Here is an 18073-nt window from a genome sequence, read left to right as displayed (position 1 = left end):
TGTCTTCCTTGGGTACACGACATCAACGACTCCAGTTCATTCCTTTCCAGTTGTTGCAGGACCTGAGCTGGTTCCAGTCGGATGCCTCGGCATGGGAACAGAGAGACGGCTCCCTGGGAGACTGTGGGAACTCTGGAGCAGCGTGGGCAGCAGAAGAAACCATGGGATTAGAAGGTTTAACAGAGAAAACATTCCTTTCCATGGGACAAAGCCCAGAGGGCTGTTTTTGAAGCATTTGTAGAGGGGGATTTTTAGTCAGGGAACAAGAGAGTTTATACTTCCCTACACCTCTACAAACGATTGCAGCTGGCTGGGGTGGGTGGGGCGTGTCTGCTCCCCGTCTACCCCGCCGGGTCTCTGCTAGCAGGCTCCATTTCCAGCTGCTCCTTCAATGAAAGTCTTTCTTAATGCAAATGATAGAAGATAGAGAACTCTGTAGCATGTGCAGGAGGGAACAGGAGAGAGGACAAGAGTCAGTGCAGTACCCAAGCCCCTTACCACCCAGCCTTAGTAGGCACTTGGACGCAGACAGCTCACTCCACCTCAGATACCATCTGATAGGGCTGCAGAAGAGGGCCAGTCAGATGGCACAGACAACACATCCCTTTCAGTCTCATTCCAGGGAGCCTGGGCCCAGCCCTCGGACCTCCCCTCCCCTCTGCCTGGGCACAGTGAAGTAGATGATGGGCATCTGGAGGGCAGAAGCCATAACTGTCTTACTGCCGAGTGCCTGCATCTGGCAGATCCTCAATAAATGTTTGTTCAATACATGACTTAACATTTCAGATCCATCTGTTGGCCTGGCCTCTCTGCAGCATTGTGTCCGGTCCGGTCAAGGGATTTTGTAAATTGGCCGACAAGTGGGGGAGTGGAGGTGGGGGATCCAGAAGGGGAGTGGGAATGGTCATTGGTTCTGGGTGTGGCAGGCACATTGGCCCTCCTGGACTTCCTTGCCTTACAGATGAGGATCCAGGCCCAGAGCAGTGAAGGGGCTTCGCCTCAGATGCAGCCCCCACCTGTCCTCCTTGTGCCTTCCTTATGTCCTCCTGAGTCCTACGTCCTTCAGCCAGCACCCAGGGCCGCCGCTCAGTTCTCCTCGCTCTTTTTCATCCACCAGGTTGGGTACTTCTAGTACCTGGTGGTTCCTCAATCTCCATCACCCTTTCCCTCTTTCCTCTTTGTTCAAGAAGCTTCTTTGCACTCGGACTCCCCAGTCATCACCTCCTCTGAGAGGCCTCTGTGGGGTGCCACTAGGCAGACTTGGAGGTGACTGTCCTTGAGTCTCAGAGCACCCTGAGATTTTTTTGTAGGGCAACTGCCTCTTGCATGTAATTGTGGTGATGAACTTGGCTTTCTCTCTCTTCTTCCTGGGAAATCTTTGAGAGGAAGGATCTCGTCTTTCACCGCCACCTGACTGTCTGCCAGGTAGTAGAAGCTGAAGGGAGACTGGTGAATGATAAGAGCTACTATTTTTCGAAGCCAGGCACTTTTTAAAAAGTCCTTTGCATGTACGGACTCATTTAGTGCTGTAAGAATTGTCATAAACAACAACTCTATGAAATAGATGATTATGATGTTTACTTTTAGAATGTTTATTGTTATGATCTTTGTGGCCAACTTATTTGATTGGAGAGAAAATGGGGCACACGTTGGCCAGCAGGATGGCCAGCAGGATGGGGCAGTGTGACCCTAAGTACACAGCTTCACCCTCTTGCCACCACTTCTCGCCAGTCAGAACCTCTCCTCCATCAGCAGGCTCCTTCCAGCCTTATCAGGAATGTTCTCTGTCTCCATTGCTTTTAAAAATTAAAACTGCCTCCCCAGACCCAGTCACATTTTCCATGACTACTTTTTTTGCCCTCTGGCCCAAAGAGCCCAGTCTGCCCTGACCTCCCACTGCATTAAAGGCCGCACATTCTACAGCATTCTTTGATTTCTCTCTTGTTTGTGTCATAATATCACATTCTTTCCAACAAAAGGGGTGCTATGTGTTCCTCCGGGCAAGGATCTCTGTCCCTTCCCTGTGACCAGTAGGCTGAGGAGCACCACAGTGCTCAGTAAATATTTACGGATTCACTGAAAGACAAACCCCTAGCTCCACTGCACCTTTGTGGACAACTCTACTTGCCGTCATTACATTGGAAACACCAGCTGCCCCTGCACTTCTAGACCTGCCTGTGCATCTGATCTCTGGGTGTACTGACAGCAGGCTAGAACTGGGGATACTTTGACCTGATGTTCTGTTCTTTGTTCCTGCCTGCAGATCAGACCTTGCTTGCAGGTATCTAGGTATCTGGACTCTTCATCTCTCCACTCTTTCTTTGATTGCCTTGCTTGACACTAGAAAAAAAAAAGAGACTGGTTCAATATAAAACATCTGCTGAGCTGAACTAGGAAGAGATAAGAAGTAAAATACATAGGAGTGTCCAGGAAAGAGGCCTGTGGATCCTCTGGAGTGGACTCTCCTACGCTACCTCTCCCTTTCTAGAGACGCCCTTAGTAACCCAGAAATTCCCCAGGCCCTTGTACACCTCTGCTTGAAGACACATATGAAAGATCAGAGAATGAGAACTGAGAAGCTTCTAATTCTGTATATGTATATGACTATGTAATCCAATCTCTTTTGGGGGTTCATTTTTACTGCCTGAAAAAATGAAAATAATGATCTGTAGTCTACCTAATTCATAAGAAAAGTATATTAGAATAATTCTGTGGACTATAAATTATTATATCCATCCATCCATCTTTTCATTCCTCCATCTCTCTGTCACAGGAGAAGAGTTGATTCCATGAGGGGTTACAGCAGTTTCCAGTGGAGGAGGGAGGGGAGCCCAACTCAAGACTAGTGGGATCCTTGGCTTATATGATAGAAAAAAAATTTGGCATGAGCCAGTCAGAGACATCAATAAAGACTTATTTGGAAAAGCAAGAAAAATACCTTCAAGGGAGAATACGGGTCACCTCCAGAGGATGAGATGGACACTTGGGGTATATGGCCCGTCCTTTAAAGGAAACTTCATAAATCGAGACCATAAGGAGTGGCATGAGCCTAAAAGAGGGATGTCTATGATGGTGGAGCGCAGAGCAGGTAACATTGATCTATTTATTTTCAGTATCTTCATGTTGATATTATTTAGTAGATAGATGGCACTTGGACAGTACCTGTATCACTGGGCTTTGAACAATATCTTTCTTTAGACTTCTTTTGATCAGTCTAAAAATACATTCTACAAGCTAACAAAGTACATTAGGCGCTAGTTAACTGGTTGCTTACACTGCTCTAAGGTTTATTGGACCTTCTAAGGGTTCAGGCCTGGAGGAAAGCAGGCCTGGGGAGTGGAGGGGGGGGTGATGGTGGAGATTTTAGATTTAAAGCCATGGTCTCTCTTTCCTTCCTTCCCTGTCTCCTATTTCTTTTATTTCTTCTATCCTACCTCACATCCATCCATCTTCCCATCTGTCCATCCCCTCACTGAACAAATGTGTATTAAACACTCACTGTATGCCAGACACTGAGTCAGGCAACAAACGAGGGCTCTTCCTACTCTCAGGAAACCTGCAGTGTGTGGGGAGAAAGTAACCATGCTGTTGAGTGCGTAATGTGCCCAGTGTACTGTGAGGAGTTCAGGAAGGTACGTGTACCCGAGACAGTGTGGAGAAGGGACCCGGCATGCCTTGAGCTGTCCTGCCAACATATTGAGTGCATCATGCATTCGAACTTGCAAAGTCACTGGGAAGTTTGTTTAACATGTAGGATCCTAGGACATAGCTCCAGGGGAGTCTGATTTAGTAGGTCTAGGATTCTTTCTTTCTTTCTTTCTTTCTTTCTTTCTTTCTTTCTTCTTTCTTTCTTCCTTTCTTTCTCTCTTTTTTTTTTTTGTGGGTCTGGGGATGGAACCTAGGGTCTGGAGATGGAACCTCCAAGCCACACCCCCTGCCCTCTTTTTTATTCTTTATTTTGAAACAGGGTCTCACTAAGTTGTGGAGGGCCTCACTAAGTAGCTGAGGCTGTCCGCGAACCGCGATCCTCCTGTCTCCTGTCTCAGCCTCCCGAATGCTCGGATTACAAGCGTGTGCCACCATGTCCGGCTTCCTAGGATCCATTCTAGAAATCTATATTTGTGTGTGTATGTGTTGGGGTTGATCCTGGGGCTAGGCAAACTAGCAAGTGCTCTGCCACTGAAATCTATATTCTTCTAGATCTCCTTTTTTTCTTTTTTATTGGGGGAGGGTATTAGAGATTGAACCTAGGGGCATTCTACCTCTGAGCTATATCCCCAGCCCTTTTTTTATATATCAGAGTCTTGCTAGGTTGTTGAGGCTGGCTTTGAATCTACAATCCTCCTGTTTCAGCTTCCTAAATACTGGGATTACAGGCATGCACTATCATGCCCAGCTGTATTCTTATAGATCTTATAGGTTCATATAATCCATATTTTACACCCCCCCAAATATGTATTTGTAACATGCCCCTCCAACCTACTTCTCTAAATGATATACATGTCAATGGCTTTTGGCTGAATTTTAGGAGCAACCTAAGATTAGGGTGGGGGCCTTAACTGAGAAATGTAGCCTGTGGTGCCTTCACTGATGCGTGTGTGTGTGTGTGTGTGTGTGTGTGTGTGTAAGCAGATCTACCTCTGGCCATTCCCAAGTTGTTTGGTGAGCCAACAGATTCTCCCCTTTGCTTTAGCTAGTCTGAGTCAGGTTTCTGTCCCTCAGAGCCACCACACTCTGCCTAACTTAGGCCCCTGACGAACTCTGCTGGCTGTGTGCAAATTTGGGATCCGCAGGCGCAAAGACGTGATTTACTGTCAGGAACAACATTAGGCAGATGCCTCACCCTAAGAGTGGAGAAGCCCCTTCCCCTTTGCGACTCCACACGTTTAGTAACAGGCCTTTTGCAAGCATCTCTGCCACTCAAAATGCATAATGCGTGAACACTAGCAGCTGTCCTCAAAATATTAACTTTTGACCAAACGAGACTGCTTACCATTCCTATGACCAAATACAGACAGTTTGGGTCGGATACTGAAGTCTCACGTTGCAGTTACTGTTCATCACTAACCACATAGAGTGGGAGCGGGTGCCTGAATCCTGAAGTCAAGCTGGATTTGAGTTCTGGCTTGGCTACTCCCTGGCCCTGTGATGTCGGACTCAATTACTTTCCTTCTCCGAGCCTTGGTTTTTTCACCTCTGAAATGAATAAGACATATCTCATAGGGTTGTCATGAGGAGTAAATGCAGTATTATATACAGAGCTTAAAACAGTACCTGGCACACAAGCAAGGTTCAGTCATTTTTAGCTTTATGATGCAGATAACAAAGACATGGTATATATGCAATGGAATGTTACTTAGCCATAAAGGAGAAAAGGATGTCATTTTCAGGAAAGTGGACGTAGCTAAAGAATATCATGCGAGGTGAGATCCGCTGGTCGCAGAAAATCAAGGGTTGTATTTTCTTCCTCATATGTGGAAACTAGAGAGAAAAGAGAAAACAAAAAGGACTTTAGATAAATGAGGAGCCCGGCTAGTAGAATAGTGGGAGGGGCCAGGGAAGGGAGGGCTGATCTCCACACATGACGGCATCACTACCAATCTGACCAACATGGATGGAGGAGGGGAGGAGCCGGGGGGTCCAGAGGGAAACAGCAAATGGGCGGCATGGACGTTTATGCCACACGGACCCTCACTGTGATGTACAATTACAGAGAAACCAATGAAAGTATTTTTAAAAATGCGCTTGCAATAGGAGCTGGGGGTGTGGCTCAGAGAGCTCGGAGGCAGAGCACTAGTATGTACAAGTCCTTGGGTTTGACCCTCAGCATTGCAAAAAAAAAAAAAAAAAGATAAATGTGCTTTTACTAAACAACCGTGCCTAGGCACTTTACCTCCAGCCTCATGACCTTTTACCCAACTATCCACATTAAAAAAAAAAAATCCTGGTTTTAGCTCTACTCTCTTTCCCCTTTCTATTGAACACTGTTTCTTCCCATCTAAATTTACTATCTCCCCCCCCCCCCCCGAACGTGGGCCTCCTGAACACTTCCCCCTTTTCTACCAACTCACCAACTCCTGAGTCTCTGTGAGCCCCCTCCATGCGTCCCCAAAGTGCCCGTGTTGGCTGCTCCCACTGTGTGTGCTCCCCATAAGGCTGGAGCCCCCAGAGACCTCCAGGCACCTCTGCACCCAGAGCCCAGCCTGCACCATTGTGACCATGGAAGCCCTCAGCCGGGAACGAGCTGGCCATCCAGTCCGTACTCGGCCCCCAACCTTGTTATTCCTGCTTGTAAACGAGGATAATGCTGCTTACCTAATTGTATTGCTGTAGAGATTGAAAGTGATGGCATGCACGAAGCCCAGCTTAAATCACATTTACTGTTATAATAATTGTTACTCTCTACACCTGCAGAGAAGTGAAAACAAATGGTCGAAGAACTCCGACACCTGTCACCGCCCTGCTGCTCTAAAATGTTCTCTTATTGTGAAAATATGCATACCATTAAATGTACCATCTTAACCACAAGTTGGTTGTGTTAAGTTCATCACATGTCTCCTTCCTTCCTTTATTTTTATTTCCTTTCTTCCTTCCTTTCTTTCTTTTTTTTCATTCCTTCTTTCCTTTTAGTGATATTAGAGATTGAGCCTTGGGGAATTCTACCAATGAGTTATGTCCCCAGCCCTATTTTATTAAATTTTGGTACAGTTTTGGAACAATTTTAGGTTGACCAGTCTGGCCTTGAACTTGCTATCTTCTTGCCTCAGCGTCTCACTGTAATTATAGGCATAAAAACTGAAACTCTATATTCATTGAACAGTAAGATTCTGGCAATCATTCTATATTCTGTCTCTATAAATTTTAGTATTCTAGGTAACTCATATAAGGAATATCATCTAGTATTTGTCATTTTGTGATTGGCTTATGTTGTAGCATACTTCAGAATTCCCTTCCTTTTTAAGGCTGAATAATATTCCCCTGTATGTATATGTCACGTTTTCCTTATCCACTCATCTATTAGTGAGCACTTGGGTTGGTTCCACATTTTAGATACTGTGAACGATGCTGCTATAAACACTGGTGTGCACATATCTCTTTGAGATTCTGCTTTCAATTCTTTGGAGCATATACCCAAAAGTGAAATTGCTAGATCATGTTGTAATTTTATTTTTAATCTTTTTCTTGTAGTACTAAGGATTGAACTCAGAGTGCGTTCATGCTAGGCAAGCTCTTTACCGCTGAGCTACATCCCCAGCCCTCTATCTAATTTCTTCAGGAACCATCGCTATTTTCCATAGTACTACAATATTTCGTATTCCTAGCAATAGTACACGAGGATCCCAATGTGTCCCCATTCTCACTATTTTTGTTTAACAGTAGCCATCCTGGGTAGGTGTTAGGTGGTCCATGATGCTTAAGCCTGGCCCCAGGGAGCTTCTCAGACCAAGGCTGGGCTTCAGAGGCAGAGTTTCCAAACACAGCCTAGAGACTGCGGGCGTTCTTGACACTCGAAGCACGGTCCTCCCATCCTCCTAGTTTATTTACTCACCAATATCCCCTAAATTATTGGGCTTTACTTTCACGAGTGAGAAAGCAGATTCAGTATGTATAAGCAGCCTATCCAAGGCACACCCACCGGTACACTGGTATTTGAACTGGGCCCCACACCTCATGGATGTGGAAGAGTTGTGTCAACATGCATGCTGTACTCCTGGAGCGCAAGGTGAGAACACTCCCTCCCCGTTCTCTGAAAGTGGCCCCACTGCTGGGGCCCTGCTCAGAGGCCCCACCCCCACCCCCGCTGTCCAGGGGCCTGCCTGCAGGTGAACGGGGAACACGGCAGATTGCATTTATTGTTTAACCAAGCCCCAGGTGCACCTGTTGTGGCATTGAGTGCTGTTTATGGTTACAATAAAACATATAGTTCCAGCATTAGAAAGTTTACAAGCGTTTCCTTCAACTCCCAGAGCTGGGGAGGGACAGTGCCCGCCAACTAAGGTCCTTTCAGGCATGACTTGCTTGCAGAGAGGGCCATAAAAATAATGCATTGGGTTTACTTTTGTCTGATCTTCGTCCAAACAGCAATAGTTTAAAGATCTGTCTCCCTGCAGTAGCTGGACCGGCCACTTGGACACTGGTGTTTGGTGCCCTAGGAGTACTGGGGAGATAAGGCAGGGCAAGCTGCCAGGATCTCAGCCAGAGTGGACCGGTTCCATCCAGCTAGCGGAGTCAGCACCTACTCTCCTTGAAAGTCTTTATACCAGGTTATCTTAACTGTACCCAAGGCATTACTGGTCACAGGACTCACAGTTCTAGTAGACTTATCTGGAATCTTTTCAAAGTGGACACACATATACATCTCGTGTGCCTCGGGGCCACTCAGCTGTCAAGTGCCTTTTCTGATTTCCAGTTCAGGAGTACTATCGCCATTGTGATGTGGTCATGCAGGGCCCATAGCTCAGCCTAGTGGGAGCTGTGTGGTCATGGAAGGCTGGGAGGGGACCAAGGGACAGGTCATGGTGGAGGGAGGCCCTGGGGATTTGATGGGCAAGCAACCTGAGAGATACATGCCTTAGTGCCAAAGGAACCTTACGGATGGGTCTGGAGCTGATATGGCATGGACAGAAACTGTGCAGGCATCACTATCCATGAGCTTGGAAATGAGATGGGGTAAAGTGCAGAGCTGAATACAGAAAGACCTGCCACAGGGAAGAATGCACGGTGGGTTACCAAGGCATTCGAGTATGCGGAAGACTCTGGTCATAGTTTTGATTTATCAACAAAATATCTATTAAACATTAGATAAAACCTTTTTCACACCTCATGGGAGTTTTAAACGGGAGTGCAACTCTCAAGGCTGTACCCAGTAAATAGTCAGGCCCTCTACAGTGAGAGGCTGAAGAGTACATGGTTTGAAATCTCAGCTGCTTACCACAAGGGGCTTGGGCTCTGCTCCCAGCTTTATGTGGCAGCTTGAGCTGGTGCAAATTGCTCTCCTCCTGGAGTCCTCCATATTTAACTGTGAAAAGGGGATATAGCAATCCTTGATGCAAAACTCTCTACATGTGTACAACAGTTCACTTGGCCCAGACTGTGCCCGCAGCAAAAGTTGGCCATTGTTAATGGATGGGAAACCAAGCCTACAAGGCCAGGGTCAAATTACGATTCAGTTATACTATTGAATCGTTACGACATTAGCCAGGCAGCCATTAGTATTCCCATCTTACAAAGATGAGAGGGAAGGACATGCCCAGTGGAGGGCTGGCCCTGCCACTGCACCAAGGTGGGGGTGAGCCTCCGCAAACCTGGCAGTGCACAGCCCTGCGAGCTGGCTCAGAGTTGCTGCTTGCTTAAGGAAGCACAGCAAGAGCCGAGGAGCAGAAGTCGTCGTTCCTGGGCTGATGAGATGGAGTGGGAGGCATGGCTTTCTCATCGCCCAGTGGCCTTCTCCATCTCCGTGCCAGGACTGCACTGGGACCTCCCTCTGCCCGCCTCCACGCTGACTCACTCCACACTCCAGAGCTTGTTCAGCATCCAGGGAGCTCCACGGGATGCAGTTCACACCATGGACCACTAGGGGAGAGGAGAGATTGCTGAGCCAGGGACTGCAGCCTGACTAATAGCTCTATTCTGGATCCGCTTTGGAAAAGGGAAGCGGGGTGGATCCAAGGAAGGAAAGGAAAGAACTCGCACTTAGCTTACAAAATCCCTCCCGTGGGCTGGGATTTCTTCATGCTCAGCTTCTGTTTGAGATGTGGGACCTGTGCAATATTTATGTATTTATAATGATTATTTATTTTAACAAATTAATTAATATTCAGAACTGGGGATCAAACCCAGGGGCATTCTACCTCCAAGCTATACCTCCAGCACCTTTTACGTTTTATTTTGTAACAGGGTCTCGCTAAGTTGCTGAGGCTGGTCTCGAACCTGAGATCCTCCTGTCTTCCAAGCACTAGGATTACAGGCATGCTCCACCATGCTTGGCTCTTTTTTATTTTTAAGCTTTTGGCATAATTTTTATAGGCATATTATGATGGTGCATGTTAGTGAGATTCAAAGTGGTATATTCACATAGACACACGCCATTACTTGGTCTCTTTCGTTCTCCGTGCCTCCCTTCCCCCTCCCCTCCCTCCTGTGTACAATAGAGACCTATCATGCTACCTTCATATATGTGCGTAACGTGATCTGGTGTGTCTCCTTCCCTGCACCTCTACAGCATCTCGGTCCTATGAAGGACTTGGGGCTGACTGGTCCAGCCACACCATTTTCTGATGGCTCAGAAAAGCAAGGTGACTTGCCGGTGCCACGCAGCTGGTGACAGTCCGGATACAAACCTTCATCTCCTCACGCCCACGCCGTGCTATTTCCATCTCCTCAGATGGCCTCCAAGTTGCTTATTTTTCAGGTCCCTCCTATAAGACTTTGTCCCTGGCCCCAGAGCTGCAGTCCCTTGAACAGAAGCCAGCGCTTCAAGGAACAGCAGGAGAAGGTGCACTTGGGGGGCTGGGCCGGCCTGCCAGTTAATTTTATTTATTTCAACGGTACCAAATAGGACGTGGTGAGTGCGCCTCAGAGCTGTCTGAACCAGCCCTGAATACTAAAGAGGGAGCTTAGATGGAGCTAAAAATAACTGGCTAATCACTACCAGGAAGAATTAACCGGGACTGTGAAGGAAGGAAAATGTCTTAATATTCCATCTCTCCAGTAGCTGGGCTCCAGCTGGGACTGCAGTCTCCTCTGGCTTCCATCCTCAGGTAATTAGGCGGTACAGATGCTCCGGAATTCAGAAGAGCCCGAGGGCCTGCCCCTGCCTTCAGGAGGGCAACCACAGGGTTATCTGGGGTGAGATAAGCTGGAAAATCCTGAGCATAAAAGAAACGCACAACTGCACTGCAGCAGGACCCCGGGCTTGAAGAATAAAGCAGCAGCATCACAGTTCACAGCCTTTCCTTTTTGAGAAAGTAAAGTCATTTCAAGCCGGGTTTGATGGCACACTCCTGTAACCCCAGCTACTTCAGGAACTGAGACAGGAGGATTACGGGTTCGAAGCCAGGCTCAGCAACTTAGCAAGACCCTGTTTCAAAATAAAAAATGTAATAGGGCTAGGGGTCAAGCTCAAAAGTAGAGCACCCCTGGATTCCATCCATCATCACCAACAAAAACAACAGAAAGGCCTTCATGAAAGGGGAACATTTTATTTTGCTCTGCAGCCCTGACCCACTGAAAGTCTCCCCTTCCCTAGCAGTGGTGCTTGGATCTGAAAGCATCCTTGGGTCCTCCCTGCGGTGCCTGTGGTGACCAGGGCAGACCCGCCACAAACCCAGCACTGAGACAGAGCATGGGCTAACACATGAAAGGTATGACTACAGAATCACTCATAGCGCCTGAAAGTCAGGATAGGAAGGATGATTACAAATTGAAATCATCAAAGTCAGTTCAAGAAAAATAAAGAAATATTATTTTGTAGAGGGCAAGGTTATATTCAAAGAGTTTACTTCTGCTGGGCGTGGTGGCCCACGCTTATAATCCCAGCATTCAGGAGGCTGAGACCAAAGGATCGCGGTTCGCAGACAGCCTCAGCTACTTAGCGAGGCCCTTTGCAATTCAGTGAGACCCTGTTTCCAAATAAAGAATAAAAAATAGGGCTGGGAGTGTAGCTCAGAGGTAGAATGCCCCTGGCTTCCATCCCCAGAACCACAAAAAAAAAGAGCTTACGTCCTCCAAAATATATGATCAGTTAAAAAGATAAATATAAATTAGCTTAAAGATTCACAAATGAAAAGATATTATTTTATTATGAGGGAGGGAGGGAGGGAGAGAGAGAGAGAGAGAGAGAGAGAGAGAGAGAGAGAGAGAGAGAGAGAGAGAGAGTGTTTTCCTGGGGATCGAAGTCAGGGACACTCTACCACTGAGCTATATCTCCAGCCACTTAATTTTTATTTTGATAGAATCTTGCTAAATTATCGTGCACTGGCCTCAAACCTGCAATCCTCTTGTCTTAGTCTCCCAGGTCCTGGGGTTAAAGGGTATACCACCACGCCCGGCTCACAAATGGTAATATAGTATTAAAAAGAACAGCTAGATCTGGGTGTGGTGACATACACCTGTAATCCCGGCACTTGGAAGGCTGAGACAGGAGGACTGCAAGTTCCAGGCCAGGCTGGGTAACTTAATAAGAACCTGTCTCAAAAATAAAATAAAAAGGGCCACTGGGGATATAGGTCAGAGTATTTCTGGGTTAGATCCCCAGTATTGTGGAAACCAAAAGCAAAGCATAAAAACAAAACAAGAACAAAACCCAACCAATCAACCCAAACCAAAACAAAACAAAACCCAAAATCCTCAAACAAGCAAACAACAACTAGAGAATTACTTAGGAGCAAACCCTCAACCATTTGGCTCAATACGGGGGCAATATGAACATGATTCTTTCCCCAGTCCTGTGCCTGCTTGGATGAATGAATAAAAGAAAGAAGAGTTATGTAAAGAAAAGAATGAGGATGAAAAGAAGAAAAACATGTACTTTGGATGCAGAAGACATGGTCCAGTCCGGCTTCACCATCTGTTAGCTGGATGTTCCTGACAAAATAATTCAGCTCTCTGGGACTGTTTCTTCCCCCGCAAATTTGGAGGCTAGAGATGTCCTTTTCTCTGGGTTATAGAGAGGTTTACATGACCCAGCACATGCGAGAACATTTCCTTCATGCTGATGTGCAATACAGATGTTAATGGGGGCTATACTTTGCTAAGAGAAGTATGGGAGCTACAATCTTTCTGATGCACAGATGACACAGAACTATTTAATGCTAAGCATACACATACTTCCCATCCTTTCCTTGAGAAGGAAGATCCATCTAGCCTACTTTTTCTGCTATTTATTCAGGCCCGGGACATTAGTGGCTGGACCCACCAAGAGTGCCCGATAAGAGGAAGCCATCTAGTCTTTCTGTTGTTTTCCCACAGCCAGAAAGGTCCCTCCTGCTGCATGAGTCACACTGTAATCCCCAGGAAGGAAGAGGGCACACTCCTCTGCAAGGAGAAGGGGTGTGGAGAGTTCTGCCCAGGGCTTTGAAGAATGCCTGACTCAAAAAAAAAAAAAAAAAAAAAAAAAAGCCACTGGGCTGCTCCAAATCTCTCTTCTCTCTCTCGCTCTCGCTCTCCCTCTCTCGCTCTCTCGCTCTCGCTCTCTCCCCCCCCTCATTATTCAAAACTCCTTGACAACATAATAACATCAAAAGAGAAATGATTAGGAATCAGAAAATCATGTTAAAATTGCAGCTGTGTGGCCAATAAATGCATGAAAAACTGCTCAACATCATTAGCAATCAGAAATGCAAATCAAAACTACCCTGAGATTCCACCTAACTCCAACTAGAATGGCAACCATTCAAAACACAAACAACAACAAATGCTGGCAAGGATGTGCAGAAGTGGGAACTCTAAAACATTGTTGGTGGAATTGCAAATTAGGCAAACACTGTGGAAAAGAGTATGGAGAATCCTCAAAAGAATGGGAACAAATCTACCGTTTGATCCAGCAATACCACTTCTGGGTATCTACCCAAAAGAAACAAAACCAAACTACCAAACTAATGCATGTGTATCTATGCTCATAGCTGCCCAATTCACCATAGCCAAATTATGGAACCAGCCAAGATGTCCATCAACAGATGAATGGATTACAAAACTGTGGAATTTTCCTCAGCCATGAAGAAAACCACAATTACTTCATTTATAGGGAAATGGATGGAACTGGAGGACATGATGATTAGTCAATCACAAAAAATAAGAAATCAGATGGTTTCTCTAATATGTGAAAGCTAGGGAGAAAATGGGTCATAGGAGGAACTCTAGATGAAGAAGGAAATTCTATAGATGAGCAAATAATCTAACTGAGGGGATGGGAGGGGGAAAGAGGAAAAATCTCTAATGCATATGATGGACTTTAACAAACATATCAAAGTCAATCACTAAGCCAAACATGAGAAGGAGGAAGGGGAAGGGAATGGGGTGGGGATTGGGTAAGGGCTAATTGGGTGATGTGTGCATGTATGTCTCCACCATCTTGCATCCCATTAAGATGTATAAATACAATGCACCAATAAAATTTTTTTAATTGCAGCTGTGCCAGATAGTAGTGGTATGATATTAGCAAATAATTTAACCACTCTGAGCTTCACCCTGTGGAAGAGCAGAAAAAGGCACGCCCTGTTGCCTCACAGGGCTGCTTTGGGATTCATTTAAGATAACATATGGGCAAAGGGGTTTTGAATGGCACCACCCCCTTCAGCTGTGAGGTTAAGTTGTTTTTGAGATATTAGATAGATGATTATTCTAATAACTTGCATTCCCTCAGTATCGTTTCCTCCAACTCTTTCTTGGTTTGCTTTCTTTTTTTTATGGTAGGAGGGATTGAACTCAGGGGCAACCTATCTTTCAGCTACACCCCAAGCCTTATTTTATTTTTTATTTCAAAACAGAGTCCCACTAAGTTGTGGAGAGCCTAAATTCCTGAGGCTGGTCTCCAACCTGCATCCTCCTGTCTCAGCCTCCCAAGTACCGGGAGTGCACAGGTGTGTGCAAGTGCCCACAAGTACAGTACTCCCAAGTACAGGTGGGTGCCACACCAGTTTTTTTTCAAGTTTGTTTAGGTATAAATTAATGAATAAGCTGGGCGTGGTGGCGCACACTTGTAATCCCTGTGCTTGGGAGGCAGAGACAGGAGGATCGCGCAGGTTCGAAGCCAGCTGCGCGCGCTTGCTTAGGAGACCCTGTTTCCAAATAAAAAATGTAAAAATAGGTCTGGGAGTATAGCTCGGAGGTAGAAGGGCTTCCAGGAACCCCAGTACCACCAAAAAAAAAATTAATGAATAGATGTTCCCTTTTTGGAATTTTGAGAACACATACACAGTTGTGTAAACATCGTGCACTGGGGACTTTTCCAAGACTGCTCTAGAGGACAGCATAGAGCCACTGGGGCTGGCTTCTCTTAGCATAATACATCAAGATTCACAAAGCTGTAATATATATGCAGGAATTCACTCCTTTTTATTGCTGAGTAGTATTTTATTTTATGATTACATCATAGTTTCTATGTCCATTTGAATAAACCACTTATTAACATTTACATACAAGTACACACACACACACACACACACACACACACACACACACACACACACAGGGGTAGGAGGCCCATTCAAGAAGTGACTTAGCCTATTCTGCCTGCTATACCAAAAACAAACAAACAAACCAAAAACAAAAATATAGACTCAAAAATGTGGCTTAAGCAACATTTATTTTTTACAGTTCTGGAGGCTAAAAGTCCAAGACAAACTAATTTATCTTCTATGAAGATGAATAATCCTCTATGAACATGAGTTTTATTTCTTTCATGTGAATGGGAGTTTTCATTTCTTTGTAAATATCTAGAAATGGGATTGTTTGTTAGACCATATGGTAGGTATTTATTTGACTTTATAATAAATTAACTACTTTAACAAAATAGTTGTACCATTTTACATTCTAGTACAGAACCTTTTAAACAACTTTTTGTTGTTGTTGTTGTTGTTGTTGTTGTTGTTGTTGTTGTTGCTGTACTGGGGATGGAACCCAGGGGCATTCTACTTCTGAGCTCCATCCCCAGCCTTATTTTTATTCTTTATTTTGAAACAGAGTCTCACTGAGTTGCAAAGGCCCTCACTAAGTAGCTGAGGCTGCCCCTGAACCACAATCCTCTTCTCTCAGCCTCCCGAACCATTTGCATCTCTTTTAGGTGTGTGCCTTCTCCACCCATGGGTGCTGGCCCCCGGCCTGTGGCAGATATGTTCCTTTCTTTTCTTTATGGAGAAGCTCATCCGGAGGAGCATCAAGAAATGAGGCTGTTAGGGGTGCAAACAGTTACTAAAAGGCTTCGAGGTCAAAATGAAGTATCTGGATTTGTGGGTTGAGAGGCAGAAAGGGACTGACAAGGTAAAACCAAAGTGTGACGATTCTCCTGCAAGTGTGTAGTGAGCAGATTGGAGAGGAAGAGCCCAGGGTTAGGAGGCCCATTCAGGAAGTGCCTTAGTCTGTTCTGGCTGCTATAACAACAACAACAAAAAAAAAAAAAAAAACCAGAGACTCAGTGGCTTAAGCAACAGACATTTATTTTTCACAGTTTAGAGCCTGGAAGTCCAGGTGCTGGTAGACCTGGTGTCTGGTTCACAGATAGTGGTCTTCTAGCTGGGCCCTTCTGCAGTGGGAGGGGTGAGGGAGCCCTCTGGAGCCTGTTTTAAAATAACACTAATTCAGGAGGTCATGAGGGCCCCACCCTCATGACCAAATCACTTTCCATAGTCCTCACCTCCTAATTCCATCGCCTTGGAGGTTAGCTAGCGTATGTATTTTGAGGGGAAACATTTAGTTCATATCAGGGAGAAACTGTGATAGTACAGATACGGGGACTTCAGGAATGCAAAGGAAGAGCTTGGGTGACTGGACCTGCTATGCGGAGAAAAGGAGGTAACAAGGAAGGGATCATGGATGGGAAAAGCTGAGGCTGCAGGGAAACTGTTTTATTGGGAACCCTCTCCCAAGGCACTTGCAGCCTCCTCCTCTTTTCTATTCTCTTTCTTGTTTTCCTGGAGAGAAACTGATGGCAATCTCTCTCGTTTAGTCTTCACTTCAGATCAAGTGACAAGGGGCTTGGCCAGTCCTCTGATAACATGTAATATGCCCAGCTTGAGCCCTGAATCACAGAGCAGCAAAGGAGGCAAAGGCTGTGAGGCCACACTTAATGGAAGCCACTGAAGGCTGTAGAGAACATCACATTACTAAACATCATATTTGTGCTAATAGCCTAAATCCCACCAAACAAATAATCCCACCTCCCAAAAGTGATGAGGTCTTATCCAGGATATTCAATTAATTTCATCTGTCTAAAACCTAAATGCATATTTGAAGAGGGGAGATAAAACCGCCTGGAGCCTGTGGATGAGGTTTTAATTAAAGAGTAATGGATTCCAGAAGAAAGGGCATCTTGAAAGGTGCACAGGGGTTAATTACAATAACCTATTTAGAATTATAAAATTTCTTTTTTTTTCTTTTTTCTTTTTTTTTCTTTTTTTTCTTTTTTATTGGTGCACTGTATTCATACATCATAGTGGGATACAAAGAAAACTTTTGTAGATATACATGCACACATCGCCAGTCAACCCCCACCCGATCCCCACCCCATTCCCTCCCCATCCCTCCTTCCCATGCTTGGCTTAGTGGTTCACATCTTGTATTATAGCAATTTATCCAAAATTAAAAATGATAATCTCACATAACAGTTTCATTTGTCTGATACCAAGCTTTTGATAACATAAAGATAACATTTCAATATTTCTTTTTGCTTTCTTTCTTACCAGAGAATATTTTTTCTTTTTTTTTTTTAGGTGAAACTATCATATATTTATATATTTATTTTTCAGAAAAAAATCTATCCTAATATGGAATATGGATTATAGATACCCAAAACAATCTCGAAAAAGAACAAAGTTAGGAGATGTATATTTTCTGATTTCAAACCATATAAAGCTACAATAATTGAAACAGTGTAGTACTGTTCTAAAGGCAGATATATAAACTATTGGAGCTAAATAAAAGCCTAGAGCTAAATTCTTCCCTATATTGTCAAGTTATATTTGACAAGGTTTCCACGAACATTTGGTGGAGGAAATAATAATCTTTTAACTAAATAATGTTGAAAAATTAAAATTACATGAAAACATTTCAATATTTCTTTTTGTTTTCTTTCTTACCAGAGAATATTTTTTTTTCTATTTTTTTAGGTGAAACTATCATATATTTATATATTTATTTTTCAGGAAAAAATCTATCCTAATATGGAATATGGATTATAGATACCCAAAACGATCTCGAAAAAGAACAAAGTTAGGAGATGTATATTTTCTGATTTCAAACCATATAAAGCTATAATAATTGAAACAGTGTAGTACTGTTCTAAAGGCAGATATATAAACCATTGGAGTTAAATAAAAGCCTAGAGCTAAATTCTTCCCTATATTGTCAAGTTATTTTT

Source organism: Muscardinus avellanarius (assembly GCF_963383645.1).
Source record: "Muscardinus avellanarius genome assembly, chromosome: 3".
Classification (NCBI taxonomy): Eukaryota; Metazoa; Chordata; class Mammalia; order Rodentia; family Gliridae; genus Muscardinus; species Muscardinus avellanarius.
Note: the sequence above shows the minus strand (reverse complement) of the source record.